Below are 18,024 nucleotides of genomic sequence, written 5' to 3' on the forward strand. Positions count from 1 at the left end.
TTCTTAGGAAAAGATAATTTAACATTGCTGTTTACAGAAGACCGTATCATATTTGGTGAGTAAATAGAATACAATGATCTTTAGAGTGGTTAACTATGTGGTCTATTATTTATACTCATTATCCTAATTTTTTGCTTTTATGGTTACATTGAAATCAGAGACAGTCAGGTAGCAGTCTCAGTCAGGAATATGTTCATTTGAAAATTTGCAAACCTAGAAGTCATTTTTTAGAATACTTGTTTGTAAATTAGGCATGCTGTTATTGTACAATTCCAGGACATTAGAGAAGTATGGTAACAGGAATATAGATTTTTCTCTTCATTGGTCCATACTCCAGGAACAATTGGATCATGCTCTGTCAGCAAAGGCTACCCTTCTGCTGACTGAGGCAAGGAGCGTTAATAACACTTTCAGCAAAGCAGGTCCTTACTAGTCATGCTCTGGCTATATTACATTTCCAAGCTGCCCATCCCTTTAACAAAAACCCGATTGAATAGCACTAAGTAGCAGTCAATGTTGATATACTACATATCAATCATTAGGCATGTGCCACTGTCACCAGAGATGGTTCCCTTGAATGTCACAAATATGGGTGCTGGATGTGTGAGGGAATGTGGTGTGAGAAGAAATACAGACATTACCTGGGTCACTTGGAACCATAGTATACAATAAGCAGATGTTTAAGAAAGACTCAAATACTTTCTGGATCTTGATACTGGCACAGCAAATTCATAGTTTTCCTACAATTTCTTGGAACAGTATATTTATACAGTTGGGAATTTTGGGGACGATTTAATTGAGTAATTGTAATGCAAAAATTACTCTCTATAATGTGGATATGCTACGTTGAAGAAATAAGAGAGAGACAAGAAAAGGAAGTGGTGAAACTGAGTTACTAGAAAACAATGATGATGAGATTTCATTGGAATCTTAGTGATTGCAAATAAATTTTTGAAAGAAAGACAGCATTTGTGTGGATACATTTGTGACAGGATTTAAAGACTGCTAGAAAGTTCATGGAAGGTTTCCATCATATAGCAATCTTGGTTGTTTTACCATGGGTGACCTTTGTATCACATCACTGAGTAATTTCCCATCTAGTTTCAGAAGTAACACTTCTGGTGAGTTTCTCCTGATGCACAAATATATAGGTATGAGAATATATGACTAGGAATCAGTTTATTTCTATATGATTTTAACAGGAAGATAATTTGTTTCTGCGTAGTTTTGTAATCATTTTAGTCTCAGTTTCTAGTCCATTAAAGACATGTGGGGTATTCTTCCAAAACATGCCCTTATCATAATACTCTTAGTTATTTCATTGCACCCATGATTATTGTGCCACTTTGTTAAAAAAATCTGAAGATTTTTCATGATTCTTTCTGGAGGTCTGGCTAGAGAGCATTTAACTGGGGCTTATGAGAAGAGTGTTTCACCTTACTTAATGGCAAAAAAAAAAACCTGATGAGACCCAGGCCTGGTTCTGGGTCTGAGAGAAAGGCTCTCAGAGGCAGTAAACATGCCTTCACCATGATGGACTGAGTGGAACTCACAGGCAAGATGGCAGAGTTAGTCCTAGCCATGTCTACATAGCATATAAAAATGCTCCTGGTCAGAAAACAGTTAAGCTATAAAAAGAAACATCAGTTTGAAAATAAGTAAAACAAAGTCTTTAAATAGACAGAGTATAGATAGTAATAGAATAAATGAGTAAAGAAGAATAATTCATGTAAAGATAGAAAATACACAGGGAGTCTGAATTATGCATATTATTGTGTTTTCTTTCACTTTTGACTGTTGTTGCATGGAGAGTGAGCCCTTTTTTTATATCCCGTCCTGCTATCTAGTTTTCACCTGAAATAATCACCCAAACCTGTATTCATTTAAACACTGCCTGTTCCATTAGCTCTAACTTCTTATTGGTAACGCTTGCATATTAGTTTAATCCATTCCTATTAAATCTGTATATAGCCACGTGACTGTGGCTTACCAGCAAGATTCTAACCAGCATTGTCTCAGCCAGGAGATCCATGGCATCTCTCACTCTTCCCCTTTTCCCGGAATTCAGTTCTGTCTACTCCCTGCCTACCTAAGTTCTGTCCTACCAACTAGGCCAAGGCACTTTCCTTATTCATGAGCAATGAATGCAACACACAAACAGAAAGAACTATAACAACAGACTTTAAATGAGTTAAGTACAGAGGGAGAGGGATTTCATAATATGTGGTGCTATACACACACACACACACACACACACACACACACACACACACATATATATATATATATATATGTTTTAAAGATATCTTGACTTCAAAATTTGGTTTTAGTTGTATATTATATTTGTATAAAATTCATTATATCTTATTATGAGTAACATTGAATTATACATCGACTGCATAAAAACCACACATATAAACAGGCATAAAAACTAATCACAAAAAATCAGAAGACAGATACATAGGCAACCCAGATTCACAATCAAAAATCTCCAGACAAGAAGGAAGTTCTATATGTATATAGGCAGATTCGAGGCAAAAACGGCTGCTGGCTCCCTCAACTTGTCACATTTTGACAGTTTTGTAGATTGTTAACTAGAGGCTGAACAAGGGTAAATTAAATTTTATCCTGTGTTCCCTGTCAACTGCTCGGGAAGGAGGGAGACACAGATGACTCATCTGTTCTGGATGACATAATCTTGTTAAATGGAGTCCTGTGCTTTCTTGTCCTCGGTTTGAGATCACTCTCCTTATTGGCTCCTACATGGCATGAAAAGGTCTGCACTGAGGAATTTTGCCAGTGGGGCTTTGACTAAAGTCCTGCTAAAAGCTGAACTTTAGTCAAAGCCTCATGGAAAACAACACCAGAGAAGAAAATGTGTCCCAGAGAACTGCAGGATACAGAAGCAATTGGGAAAGCAAGAAATTTTTGCGAAGAGTCACCCTTTTCTGTTTGCAGTGCAGGAAATGTGCTCTAGTCTGAAGCCACTGATTCAGCCATAAAATCTGTGATTCCTAGGTTAGCCTTAGGTTCTGTATTTTCTGAAATGAAGATTTTCTTAAAATGTCTCTACCAGACAACAATCCGATTGTGCTGATCTTATGCATCTTTGGAGGCCACACTAAGATAATTGCTATGTCGTTAAATTGCCTCAGGTACCTGGAATATGAAAATTTCAAGTGTCTGATTCTCCCATCAGTATGCTAGGGTCCTGACATGACATTTCTGAATGTGATACCAGGAAACCGCAATCGGCAGCACAGTATCACAATGATCCATCAGCAGGGAGAAATGTAAATTTTCAGGTAGATAGGCAGAATACAGACCCAAGAAGTCCGATATGTGATCACATCCTAGTTAACTCACAATGATTTCTCCTTTTTGATAATTGGATTCTGGTCCTAGGTAAACTACATTTTTTCCTGTCGTCCGCTTTACTTTCATTTTTTTCTGTCAGAGGAAACATAGAGATGGGGGAGAAAGGAGTCAGCAGCTCTGATGGAGTTCTCCAAGGTAACCACAGGCTTTGTTCCTATTGGTGGATTTGAGATCACCCTCCTCATTGTTCAGGGAAAAATTTGAATGCACACACTCCTTCAGTCAGAAACAAGGAGAGCTAACAATATTGCCAGGCCCTTCCTAGTCAGTCTCTGGGAATTTGCTACTTCTCTGCTCCAAATGTTTTTACCTGAACCCTGAATGTACACTGGCCCATACCTGGCACACTGCTCTTGACATCTTTATGAGAAAAAGGCCAGGGATATTAGCAGTCAGGTAATGGTTTATTCCTGCTTTCACAGTTCTGAGTCTCTTGTTATTGTATGTGCATCATGTCTATCCCTGTTTATGAAAATTCTCCTTCTCTTTAAACTTGTAGTACCACTTTCTCTGTTTTGAAACACTGCAGTATGTGCAAGGAAATATATCAATTCTGGTTTCAGGATCTGACAGCATCATGGGGAGTCATGCCCTTTACTCTATTCATGGGTATGGCATTGCAGGGTTATTTTTACATAAAAACTTAGACTCATTGAAAATGTTATATAGTAAAATCTGTAAGCACTTCTGTATCAGTCACCAAATACTCTGCATTTAGAATAAGGAAAAGAAGAGGAAACATATTTCTTACCATCCTCTTGCATTTTAGGTTCTCACACGCTCAAATTTGCTGTTTTGGCTGAACAAGTCTTTGTGTTTTTCCATATAAATTCTCATGTACATGATGTTTTCATAATTTATTCCCATTCCTAATAAGGAAATCAGACAGCATAAACTTGGGAAATCAAGTGTTTATTAATGATGGCAGCTAGTATTACATACTTCAGTTGAAAATAATTAACAGAATAGATTTCTTTGTTATTGTGTGTCTTGTTTTTATATGCTTTGAAAAAATGCATATATTATCTTGTAAATTCATCTCAGACTCTAAACCTGTATGTATGCTAGTAATGTTGAGACTGGTAAATATTGGTACTTTAGAATCAAAAGACTCCATTTGAATCTGTCACAATATTTCTGCCATCCTTAAAATGTAAGTATATGAAGCTTTCAAGTAAGTTTACAGACATGAAACATCAAAATATAGTACTAAATAGCATTTTATTTTCTATAGAAAAAATCTTTCCTGCACATGCTATTTTCCTAATAGTATGAAAGAACATCTCTTATGAGGTTCAAATGATTCTCAGATATATGAGCATATCAATATTGCATTAGATGATGCAAGAATAAAATATATCATTATTATAAAAGTCTGGCACAATTTTTGTCATAGATTCCTAGCCATTAAGGCTATTTGAGTTATTCTTTCCATCATATCATCTTAAAAACAATATTTACTTGATTTTGGTCCTGAGTTTTTGACTTTTATGATGAAAATATTTCTGAAGAGTTCTTACTATTTTCTCTTTTTGTCATGTAGCTAATAGGAGGATTAATCTGCAATCATAGAACAAAGAGTCAATCTGATTTAAATTACTCATAAAAGGAAATGTATTAACATTCTATACTGATCAATGTATGTAGAAACTTCCAAAGAAAGTTCTTTCCACTGTTTTATCATTATAAGCATATGTTTGAAATGGTCTGTGAATGTCTAGTTTTGTACCTGTAGCCATGACTTCAAGCAATAAACAAATATATTGACACACTATTTTGATCTGAGTGAGAAATAGCTGATATGCCTCAGAGTATAAGAAGTTCAGCTTGACAATGTCTCTCCTAATATACTATGAAGCCTATATTACTTTCTATTGTTTATATAAGTTTATGTATATGTACATGTATGAGATTGATTATACATAATTATATTTATACATACATATGCATGTATGTGTTTACTTTCTTAATGTCGTTTAGAATTTTATACATGAGTACTGTATTTATGTTACTTTATACTCAATTCTGTTTTTTTCTTTAAAATTATGTCTATACTAAAATTATCAGAATAAGCCCTATATATAACAAATTTTGCACTGCCCCTCAGGTAAATCAAATGAGACCCTATAGGGGTTAGTGAGAATGGGATGCGACAAGAGACACAGGCATTGGAGACAAGACAGGATTCTGATCAAGTCTTGCTTATTCCAGGGAATAATATAGAGGAAGGGAAAGAAGACAATTCTCCTTGTGAACATGGGTAACTAAGCAACACATTGACAACCTAACCATGATCTAATCTTCAGGCTTAAGGTTCCTAACTCAACATAAAGAACAGTCACAATGTTCAGAACATGGGAACAATGGATCAATAACTCCTTGCAGAGTTAGTATTTGACAGATCAGAACAGAATGAGAAGCGAAGCACAACAGGTTGGGAGAAGCTGATTCAGGGAGCAGTAAGTCTCCCACAGGTTCCACATTTTATTTTTATTTATTTTAGACAGCTGAAAGTCAATTGAGGGGACTGTCCCCGTTTTAGGTTGGGAAAAACTCCTGTAGTCCCACCCTTATTCATCATAGGAAGACAAAACTGTTTTTGCTTCTGTTCCTGTCTTAGGTAGCATGCTTAACATAAATATACATCCTCCCATTACCTGAATCTCGCTAACCAGCCCATTACACCAAGTTTAAAGGCAATTATCTGTGGACCTCATGTGTGCATGATCTTACCAGTTAAACATTGTCATATTTTTTTAATGTTGGCCCTGTCTAATTATGTTAATCGACCTGTATAGTTTAAATTTTCTTGTATACTTTACGTGTTAGTTGCCTCATGCAACTGTTGTTTTATCAATGCCATCAACTTAGAATAAAAGAGCCAAGTGAAATAAAATTAATAAGCCAAGCAAGGATGCTTACAAGGGAAGAAGGTAGGGGACACATTGCTAATGCCTCCATGGCATTCATAAGGAAAGCAAAATAAAACTTTTAGTAGGGTTTTGGGTATTGGCCAAATTAAATAAAAATAATACACTGAAAGAAAGGAAAAGTATACAAAAGCAAAGCACTTCCATCATTATGCCTGATGATGTGTGATGAACAGAACTCAAAGGCCACTTCTTTATAGGGTACAGATTCTGACAGAACATTTGAAAAATGGGCAGAGAAAGTATATTTTCATCTATGCTTGGTCTACCAAGCAACTGTTTCCCAACTTATGAGGGTTAAACTCATCAAAGGTATTAATATATAAATTTAATTGACAATCATAACAATCAATTCCAGTTGTAGAATTAATTCTTCCAACAAAAATACATGTGGTATTGGCAAACAATCAGTAATATTAGTACTTCCAAATAAGGGAAATTTGTAAGTAGAAGCAGATACTACTGTTGCAAAAAATGAGCCATTTAAAAGCTGAACATGTATTAAGGCAGGAACAATCTTCTGAATTGCAGTAGGAGCTGTGAGTAAGGCAATGCGATTATCACTGATTCCTCTATCTCCCCGTGCCAGAAGATGTCTTCCAGTTATCATTTCATTCTCGGCTCAATTCAACCTGGTAGCATTAAGCAAATCACAAGTGATAATATTCCATTCAGAACATGTGTTAATAAATTGACCATATGCTCCTCAATGGATCTATTTATTTTGAACTATTTTGCCAAATTTTTCCAAACAAGTCTACCAGATTAATGGTTGATATTGTAAACTATGATATGTAATATCTGGGCATACAGGATATGATAATTTGTAATTTTCAGTAATATTTTCCCAGGTCTGATTAATGGACCATGCTGAAAGTCGTTGAAGACAAGTATGAGATATGTCTATTTTAATACCAGGTTGTAATAATGTAATCCCACTGATAAACAAGGACAATTTCCAAAGCTTATTGACTTTCTATCATCCTTATAAGTAATATTATAAGAGGTCCCATTAAAATTATTCAGATAAGTCAAGTCATTTCAAGGAGGAGAGAGGATACTTACAATACTATACACTAAAATATCAGTATCTCACCAAAAGAGAGGCTTTAACCTAGGTGTCCAAGGGATATAAACACTGTAACTTATAGCTGATCCCTGAACAGAAGAGACAATTAACAGAGCACATAGGGTCAGAAAACAATTTCTGGCTGTAACCCGTCTTTTGTACTGCTGGACAGTAATCTGACCATAGGGAACAAGAGATTTCACCTGACCCCCAGTTTGTGATCGTGGTGAAGACCAATGTTGTCAATTTAACTTCCATGAATATAATTGTACCATGGCCAATATTGGAATGCCTTCTTCAGGAGCCATAATTGTTACTCATCCTTCAGAGAGAGATTGCGATACCATCTCCCTTTCTCCATTAGCAATGCAGACGCTATTCAGCATCTTGGCAAATTTTCTGCTAGTTCAACATTTGAAGTATAAGCAAAATATTTCTCTACCCTAGTGAGAATATCCCTTTGGGGCAGATTTGAGCAATTTAATATGAATTAATATAAAGTTGCCCGAATGCTTCCAAATATCTCACATTATTCCATACAAAAATCTTCCTTTTTAAAATTTCAATTTGCTGTTTTAAAATGTAATGGACTTTAAAGTATGATTTGCTACTCAAAATGGAATTTTATATTGAACATATGGATGATTAGCATTAGTATGTAAATGTCCACGTTCCTCTTAACAATAGGAAAAAGTTACCAATGATCCCTTAGAGCATTTCCAAATTTTCAAATGTCAGATGTCTAGACATTTTGTATGTGATCAGAGGTTATAAACTATTGAAAAGGCATTTTGAATATCCTCAGTAACTAACTTTACTTTTGCCTGAGCTTCTTTGGTAAGAAACTAATTTGTCGATTTCCAAACATTTTAAATCTTTTAAATTTTTATTTTCTTTTTGCAGATTGTAATAAATGGTGGTCATAGTTTCAGCACCCAATTGCAGTTTTCTACTTTCATGTGTAATGTCTGTTCATTCTTTCCTATAATTATTAATATTTCCTGTTTCCTAAACTGATAGCTTAGCTCACTATAACACACATTGGCATTTTTATATGCTTGGCATTTTAAGAAGTTATTTCCTTGCTTCTTCTCCAATTAGAGTTCTTTCTACTGCTTGTTTTAGCCGAGCTAGGAATTCAATATATAAGGCTCATTAGATTTCTGGATGACTATAATCCAACAACCATAGTTCTCTCCCATGCGGCAAAGATGCTCCAATGCTTCCATGCCTATTTCTCTCAGTAATTTATGTATTTCAACTGGGGTATTAGCCTGATGATTAGGGTTATTACAAGCTCCACTTGCCTGTTAACACAGGAAAAATAATTTCCCTTAGCACAGGATTGTTGCTGGCTGTATTAATTTGAACCTTCTCAAATTAAAAAACCCATATTTGCCATTGCAAATATTTAGGCTCCTTTTTATTCATTTTCTCTACCTTATCATTTAATAATACTTTCTCTTCTATCCCCATAACATTGTCAACTATAAAATCATAATTCCTCTAAAACTAAAATTTATTATATCTAATAAAATAGACAGTTATTGGGACATTTCTTGGTCCAAATGCTTAATAATAATCTTTAAGAGCCTCTCTTACTCTCTATCAATTTTTCTCATCTATAAACATCTTTTATGTGCTCAAAAAACCTTAACTTTTAATTTTAATATTTACCCCCACCCCATGTCTTGAATGCATGTCTCATTTCATGCTAAGTTATTGTCCCGTGATCGGTGTTCTGCTTACCGAGTTTTAGAACACACAGCAGGTTCCTGTGCTTCTCTTCCTCTTACTTATTCTTCACTTTACATGTGTGTCTCTGAACAGCTTCTTCACTGAATCCCCTGTGTTCCAGCCAAATGATGGGCACCAATTTACCCTGACACACCTTCAGTCAATGCGTCCCTAGAGGGGAAGTGAGAATGAGATGGGACAAGAGACACAGGAGATGGAGACAAGACAGGATTCTGATCAAGTCTTGTTTATTCAAGGGGAAATTCCAGGTAAATAAAGGATAAGGGAAAGGAGGAAATTCTCCTCATGTACATGGTTAATTAGGCAACTTACTAGACAATAACTTGGTCAGGAATAAAGTCTCTAATAGCAACAAGAATAAAAGTCAGAATATTCAGGACATGGGAACAATGAAGCGTAACCACTTGGAGAGTTAGTATTTGACAGATCAGAGCAGCATGAGAAGGCAAGCACAACAGATGTGCGAAACTGAATCAGGGAGCAGTAACTCTCCCACAAAAATTATTATATTTTATTGTGTAGATATGATTGTACAGATCAAAATTCCATACTGAATTGCTACATCCACTGCTGTCTCGCCAGTGTAGCAGAAATGCTGACTGGATGGGCAAATATTGCCGGAAGGATCAGGATCCGCGCTTCTCGGAGTTGAGTCCTGGGCTGTCCCTTGGCAACCAGTTGTGGTGTAATGCTACCTGAGTTGCCATTTGTACTGACTCGACCTGACTGTACTTGGTGCTATATGTCTGTCTTTTCCCTTGTCTGTGTGTTCTTTGTGATCCTTGCATATTGCTAACAGATCAGACTATTCCAGGCAGTTGCGGATACAAACAAGACTGCTGAGGACATTTTTGAGCTTTGCACCCCTGTTCATTAAAGCCTTTAAAGAAATAGCCAGTTCTGGAAATAGGGAAGTCATCGTTAAAATAATTCCTTAATGATGTGGAGCAAAAGGAGTTGCTCTTATCAGGAGAAACCTTAGAAGCCTTCTGTAGGAAAACAGCTGCAGCAACACTAGATGTTTGCCTGAGAATTACGTGCGGGAGGCCTATGCAGCCTTCATTATGGCCAGAATAAACCTAGGCTAATTACAACATCTGACCCTGAGAGTCGGGGAGGGAAGAAAGTTGAGATTTATGATATGAAACCAGATTCAGACAAGTTTGAGATCATGTCTAAAATTTCCTAGCAGAAAGTTTTCCCAGGAAGATAGTGGCCTTCTCCTCTCACACCCCAAGATATTCTGAGCACAAGGTCACTTAGCCCTGCCAGCCGCCTGGTACAGACTGGGCGAAAGTCCTTGTGCCCAAGTCAAAGAATTTTCAAAGACTCTTTTTGTAAACTATTCTATGTTTTTTTTTATGATCTGATGATGTATGACTTTTCCAAGTTCTTTGCTTGTAATAATATAAAAACCTCACACTGAATAAGTAAAACGCAGTAGCATTTTCAAAATACATTGAGAGTGGCTGTCTGTCAAATTCCTCCGCCGTATCCTCAAATCTTCCGTCCTTCGCCCTGATTCCCTCACGTTCTGAGTGGCTCCCCTGAGCCGGTCCGTAGCACTGAATACTCACTGTTGTGATTTTATATAACCAATTTAATACTGTCCTTTCAATAAAAAAGCCTATCAATATTACTATACAATAGAAAATGATCCTTTCTTCTTAGCCTCCAACATTTGTCAGTGGCTTTTCTGGTAATTGTGTTAATTTAGAGAGTTTTCCATCTCTTTTGACATTTCAATGAGGGATGTCATTGTGCTAAGCATTTTTCATAATTTCTTTGCTTTCATTTAATTTTAATAGGCATTTAAGATTTCTAAAGTTTTGTTCTTTAATACTTTAACTTTATCTGTTTTTTTTTTTCTACAAGTTATAGCCAATATGTCTTGTAGGTCTACGGATAAATATTTAGGACCGAGTTACAAATTATATTCCTAAGAAAAGTTGCAGAGGAAGTTTATGACTTTTTTTTACAACTATCTCCCTAACAATATGGAGTAGGCTCGATTGCTGCATTTGGAAATTTTTTCTCTTTGTCAATTATATATCTGCATTTTTAAAAAATATAAGAGTAAAAATTTAGACATGTCTATGCATATGAAACCAGTAATACCCTCGATGAGCTAAATTTTGACAAATTATGTCATTTGAAGTAACTGGAAAATCACACTTTTAACCTTGATATGTGGTACTCTTGTTAGTTGTGGTTTTGACGGTAATATTTTAGGATGAGTATAAGTAGAAATTATAGCTATAATCATGGTTTAAGAGACTGACATTCACATCCTAATAGTGTAAACAGTTATTTAAATATTTTATTTTTAAGATAAACAGTAAAACTTAATTTTATTTCCTTCTATGTAGTTTTGTATGGGAGACTTCTGAATGTTGCTCTTATTTGTTATATGTGTGGATTATATAAGAACATCAAAGACATTGTAGTGATCCTACAGTTTTAGTTCAGGAGGCAGACAAAAATTTTAGAATCTGTAAAAATGCAAAAAATAGAATCAGAGGAGAGAAAGTGGTAGAGAAGTGAGTTTTATATAAAAACATCTTTGCTTACTTCAAATAATAACCCTTATGTTATATTCTGCTTTTATGTTCAAAAAATTAACAGAGTCATTGAGGGCTCAGTCCATAAACTGATAATTTGAAATATTAACAACTGGATCTATTTATAATATATACATGTGCAAAAAATCTGGTACACTAACATTATCATATTTTCCCAGGACATGGAGCATATACAGTGAAGGAATCACTAAGATTTTTTTGCCTGTTTTCATACCACATGTGGCACATTTCAAGGCTGTGGCCTCCTATTATACTAACACATACAAATAGTAATTGATTAATATTTATGTATATGTATACTTGTATTATTGAATTTAAATTGTGTAAATTTGCATATGTAATTGTTTCATTACAAAATCCAGAGAATGTTCTACTGTATTCTGAGGAACATTATGAATTCAAAATATGAGAATGACTTATATTTTCATTAAATAATTAATTTATTCATTTATTTATTAAAAATTTCCACCTCCTCCCTGCCTCCTTTTTTCCCTCCAATTCCCCACCTTTGCCTCCCTCTCTATTCCTAAGAGCAGTCAAGGTTCCCAGCCCTGTGGGAAGTCCAAAGTCCTACCCCCTCCATCCAGGTCTATAAAGTTTAGCATCTAAACAAACCAGGCTCCCACAATGTCAGTCCATGCGGTAGAATCAAAATCCAGTGCCATTGTCCTTGGCTTCTCAGTCAGCCTTCATTGCCAGTCACATTCAGAGTGTCCAGTTTGATCACATGTTCCATCACTCTCCGTCCAGCTGGCCTTGTTAAGCTCCCATTAGATCAATCCCACTGTCTCAGTGAGAGGAAGCACCCCTCATGGTCCTGACTTCCTTGCTCATTTTCTCCCTACTTCTGCTCCTTATTTGGACCTTGGGAGCACAGTCCAGTGATCCAATGTGGGACTGTGTCTCTATTTCCATCCATCGCCAGAAGAATTTTCTATGGTGATATGCAAGACATTCATCAGTGTGGCTATGGGACAAGTCCAGTTCAGACACCCTCTCCTCTGATGCCCAAGGAACAATCTGGGGACCTCTCTTTGGGCCTGGGAACCCCTCAAAAATAAAGTCTCTTGCAAACCCTAAAATGAGCCCCTTAATTAAGATATTTATTTACCTGCTCCCATGTCCACGCTTCCTCCCTCCCACCCATCCCATTATCCCAAGTTCTCCCGAATCCTCCCCTTTTCCTTTCTCTCTACCCATTCTCCCTTTACATCTTCCCTTCCACCCCCATGCACCCAAGAATTGCCTGACAATCTTTTCTACTTACAATTTCCTGGAGAATAACTATATGATTTTCTTTGGGTTCATTTTCTTATTTAGCTGCTGTAGGATCACGAATTATAGGCTCAATGTCATTTAATTATAACTAGAATCCATTTATGAGTAAGTACATACCATATTTCTCCTTTTAGGTCTGGGTTACCTCACCCAGTAAAGCGTTTTCTATTTCCATCCATTTGCATGCAAAACTGAAGATGTCATTTTTATCGCTGAGTAAAACTCTAATGTGTATATGTTCCACACCTTTTTTAACCATTTTTTCTATTGAGAAGCGCCTAGGTTTTTTCCAGGTTCTAGCTATTACAAATAGTGCTGCTATAAACATAGTTGAACAAATGCTTTTGTAGTATGATAGGGCATCTCTTGGGTATATTCCAAAGAGTGAGATGGCTTATAGTTTTTATAGAAATGATGAAAGGGTTAGAATAGATTTTCTCATGTATGCTAGCTTTGAAATGTTGCCCATGTACTAGAATAATGCCCCAATTCAAAACACACGCACACACACACACACACACACACACAGTCACACACACACACACACACACACACACAAACATTTTTCCCTGAAGTCAGATGTCAGTGAAAAGAGAGAACAGATATATGACCTGAGGATGAAGTACTGATATTGGTGATTATAGAGAAAATCTAGTGAAGGCAATGTGGTGAATTTTATCAAAATTAAAGTGTTTATATAAAAATACCTGAAAACATGTCAAAAGAATTAGAGATTATTACTCTGAAATCAATGTCAAAATATGTACACATATGTGAAACACTAATAAAAGCATGCATACAATTTTGAAATTTGGAAATAATAAATATATTTTGTTCTTTCTAAATTAAAACATCAAACTTTTGCAAAATTATCATGACACTTCTAGATATCATTCATATGTAATTTGTGCATTTCTGAACTGTGGTTTTAAAATAACATCCCTATTTAGAAAATATCTTTATTATTTCATAATTTCTATTTAAAATTTATTCATTTAAAATGTACTACAACTTTTATAATTCATATAATTATTAATTGCATTTGTGGAATCTGACTTGGCCTATTAGAAAATGCCAGCAATAAGCTTCAATTAGCAGGCCAGAGTAACAATCAGAAATATAAAGATTGAAATGAAGGCTTTCCTATTTATAGCCAAGATGTAGACCCTAACAGTAAATAATTGTCACTCATAGTTATCATGGACTATTGTTTATAAAAGATTGTTATCATGGATTATTGTTTTTAATCCCCCTCTCATTAAGATGACCCATTTTCTCGAGTAAATTAAAATTCATTCTCTTGTCCACGCTCAGTTTGTCTGCTACTGCTATGGAGGAAGAAGCAAATCAGCAGCTAGATTGAGCTCTCCAAGATGACCACAGAAATTGGCTGCACAGTTGAAATTGAGATCACTCCTCTAGTTGGTTCTTATTTCATGCTCAATTTGAATGCACACACTCCTGCTATCTAAGACCAAGAATGCTTATAATAAGTTATCAGTACTGGTTCTTACCAGTCAGGTTCTGTTTTTATTCCAGGTCTCATTTGGAACTCGGTAAAACCAAAGCCTCACTGTACATTGGTCTCGACAGGGCAGCCTGCTCCTGACATGTACAGGAGTCCATAGAATTAGCAAAATCAGGACTTAAATTCACAAAAACATTCCATCTGTGTTTGGCAACATTGGAGAATATATTTTATTAGCCACCCATTTTTGGTGCTTACAAAGTTTTGTTCCAAAATCACAGTCTACAATAACTTGTATTAACCAAACTAAAAATATTTTTTCTCTCTTTACATCATTTTCTCAGTTAAACATGGAAGCATTTCATGTCTCTCAATGTTTTTAAATGTTACATCTCTTTTATCAGTTTTTTTTATCTTGGTAACAAGGAAAAATGTAAAACTATAACTATGTAGTCGTCAATTGTTTCAAAGATCTGAGGAGAAGAATACATATCTGAGTAAACAGCAAGTGCAAAAAGAACAGTTTTAAAACTATGAAACTGAAGGATACTGAGGGCTGTAGGTTCAGGCATACAAGTTTTCTCTGCAACAATGAGGCATCTGTCTTTAGCTTATAAGCCCAAAACATCTCACAGACATTTCTGCAAGGGTAAATATTGAAGGACAGGCCACCATCATCTTGTCAAATTCTAACAGGCCACTTCTTTTATTCCTTTTTGCCAAATGAGGACAGCATACTCTCTGCAGTTGTGGTAGAAGCAGTTTCATAAATACTTAATTTAAATTCTTTAAAATTGTCACAGTGAATTCAAACTCCATATCGAGATTCCTTGATGTTCATCAGCTTCTCTGTAGTCATTGATATTTCCAGGTGCAGATGTATATCATTGTCAGAAAATGTCTTGAGCTATTAAAATAACTTAAAGTCTATTTTCTTTAGATATCTGATGTGTTTGAAGATCACCTATCTGCCAAAAGTTATCCCTGAGTTACATAGGAAACATCTAACATGAATACATTTTTGATTTGTAGAAGTGATTAGCTACTATCTATGTTTGTTAGTTTTTCTAAACAGCTTGTAATAGTATCTTTCAAGGTGTAGCACTTTATATTGCATTTTCAATGAGTAAATAGAAAAAAAAATAACCCAAACAAGAATAAAAACTTCCATACATTATGTTGCAAAAATAAAACTGAATTTATATCAATAAAGAAAAATTCATTCCAATGTAAACCATCACGAAAGGATACCCACATGAATCAAATTCTCCAGAAGGATATAATATTAACTAGTAAAAAGAAAATGCATTGTAAGCAACTTTTAAAACTCTAGAATTGACAGAGACATCTCATTTCCCAGAGAATCACCCAAAGGTTTTTGGTATGGTTGGACCATCCATCTTTAGCCTACTTCCCATATTATCTGACAGACTTTTTCACACATGTGAAAATTTAGAAAGGTTTGCCTATATTGGCAGCTTGTCAGTAACTTTTTTGTGTGTCCTACAGAATGTGTTGAATACTCTTTTATGAAGCAGGAACCCCAAAGGACTGTGCCAACTTTTTAAGTCAGATTTAGCCATCATTTTTCAATGGGTCCTTCAAGTTCAATCAAACTGTTCAGGCAAGAGCATTTTTTTTTCATCCAATGGGTTAACCCTTTCCGTAAGGAGCCTCTTTGGTGCCCATTCTTTTCTTGTCATGGACTATTGCTTCCAGAAGCAGCTGTGTCCCATTGTCATGAAAAATCCTGTCTTTTAAAAACTCTTTTAAATGCCATCTTCTGTTGTCTTTAAAAGATTTGAAGAACACCTATCAATCTGAAATACATCTCTGTACATCTAGAAAATCTAACTAATATGACAACAAGCTTGACTATTATAGAGTATTATCTATTAACCTCTCTTTTGGCCAAATAAATGAGTGAGTGACACATAAAATGAATTATACTGTATAAACTGCTTATAATACAGACATGCAATGTTGAAGAGATAACAGAATGGACAAGAAAAGGGAGTGGTAAAACTGAATTACTAGAGAGGGAGGGTGGCAAGGTTTGAATGGAACCTCAATCATTGCAGGAAAATTATTGAAAGAAATACAAACTTTGTTCTAAAGCTATTATGAACAACATTAAAGATGGTTAAGAAATTCATAAAAGGTTTCCATCATAAGTCTAACGTAAGACAAGTTTATACCTTGTGTAATCAAACATAAATTGCCATTTTACAATATGCTGTTGATTTTTAACATGATCAGCCTAGAAATAACCATATTTTTTATTGTATTGTATAAAATAACAATGAGAGAAGAACTAAATATTGTATAATTTGGACTTATGTAGAAAACAGGTAGGTATTAAAGATTTAGAGGCCTAGAGTCACCCCTAGTGTGCATGAATTATCTTAAAAGTAGAGAAAGTAGGATTACATTCATGGCTCATCTGGATACATATGTTTATTGAAAAGATATTGGCATTCTCAAGGATAAACTCTGTACTAAGATAACAATTATTTCTAAGATGTACAAAAGTCAAACTTTATAAAACAAAATACTGATAAGCAGAGGAATCTAGCCTGATGTGTGATGTGGGTGTCCCCTCTCTATGCTGTGATTACCTTTATTGAACAGAGAAACTGCTTTTGACCTATAGAAGGGCAAAACTTGCGTAGGCAGGGGAAACTAAATTGAATGCTGGGAGAAAGGAGGCAGAGTCACAGAAAAGTCTTGCTGCCCAGCAGGAGCCTGATGGAAAATTTCCTGATAAACACTTACCACATGGCAATGCACAGATTAATGGACATTGGGTAAATTAATATGTAAGGACTAGTCAATAAGAAAGTAGAGCTAATGGGCTGAGCAGTGATTATTTCAGGTCTGAGAAGCTGGCAACCAATAAGTGGTCTTCATTACAACAATTTGGTGCACATGTGGCCAACTGGAATCCACTTAAAACCTGAAAGAATATGGAAAGGGATTCTAGACACAAAAGAACAGAGGTAATCATGACTTCTTTTTAGCCAGTCTTTGGTAGGTGGCTTGCAGCTGCTCCTTTAAGAGCAGTTTTCCTGATGCAGCAATAGCAGTAAGAAAGTCACACCATTTTGAAATGCAGGCATCCTAGGCAGTGTTTCTAGAGTGACCTTTGGCTCTTTCAAAAGACTAAGCATTTAAATGAGTTTTGTAAGCACTGTGTTACAAACTGTTTAATGCCTTGACATAGACTCAATGCATACTTGAAGTTGGGGCAATGTGCTCACCTTGTAGATGAATACTGTTCTTCACATATACATGAGACTGATCCTATGAAAATTAGTAAAGTTTGGTATTGTTATAGTCCCAGCATTACAGCTCTCAGGAATTGCTCCTGTCACCTGTGCAGCAAAGTATTTAATGCCTCTGAAACTTCTGCTTCTCTTTAAACATGTGGAATCCCTGTCTCAGTCTTGAATGCTCTGTATATGCAAGGAAGCTAATTTCCCTCAGGCTTCAGTTAGTGACAGTGACTAGTGGAATTCTGCTATTTCTTCTCACCAAGGAGATCTATTGTGGGAATGGCTA

General features: G+C 35.6%; 1 long non-coding RNA gene across 2 annotated transcripts in view; it reads right to left on the minus strand.

Moving 5' to 3' along the window:
• Positions 1–2,312: 2,312 nt before the first annotated feature.
• Positions 2,313–18,024, minus strand: part of LOC148118173 (uncharacterized) — a 31,441-nt gene continuing 15,729 nt past the window's right edge. Inside the window, exons 3-4 of one of the 2 annotated variants that reach the window (XR_015736334.1) lie at positions 9,127–9,285; positions 2,313–6,940 (exon numbers count right to left, since the gene is read on the minus strand). This is a non-coding gene — a long non-coding RNA (uncharacterized LOC148118173). The remainder of the gene's footprint in view (positions 6,941–9,126; positions 9,286–18,024) is intronic. The other variant, XR_015736335.1, reaches the window with a different exon arrangement.

Source organism: Myodes glareolus, chromosome 24 (genome assembly GCF_982192425.1).
Source record: "Myodes glareolus chromosome 24, mMyoGla1.1, whole genome shotgun sequence".
Lineage (NCBI taxonomy): Eukaryota > Metazoa > Chordata > Mammalia > Rodentia > Cricetidae > Myodes > Myodes glareolus.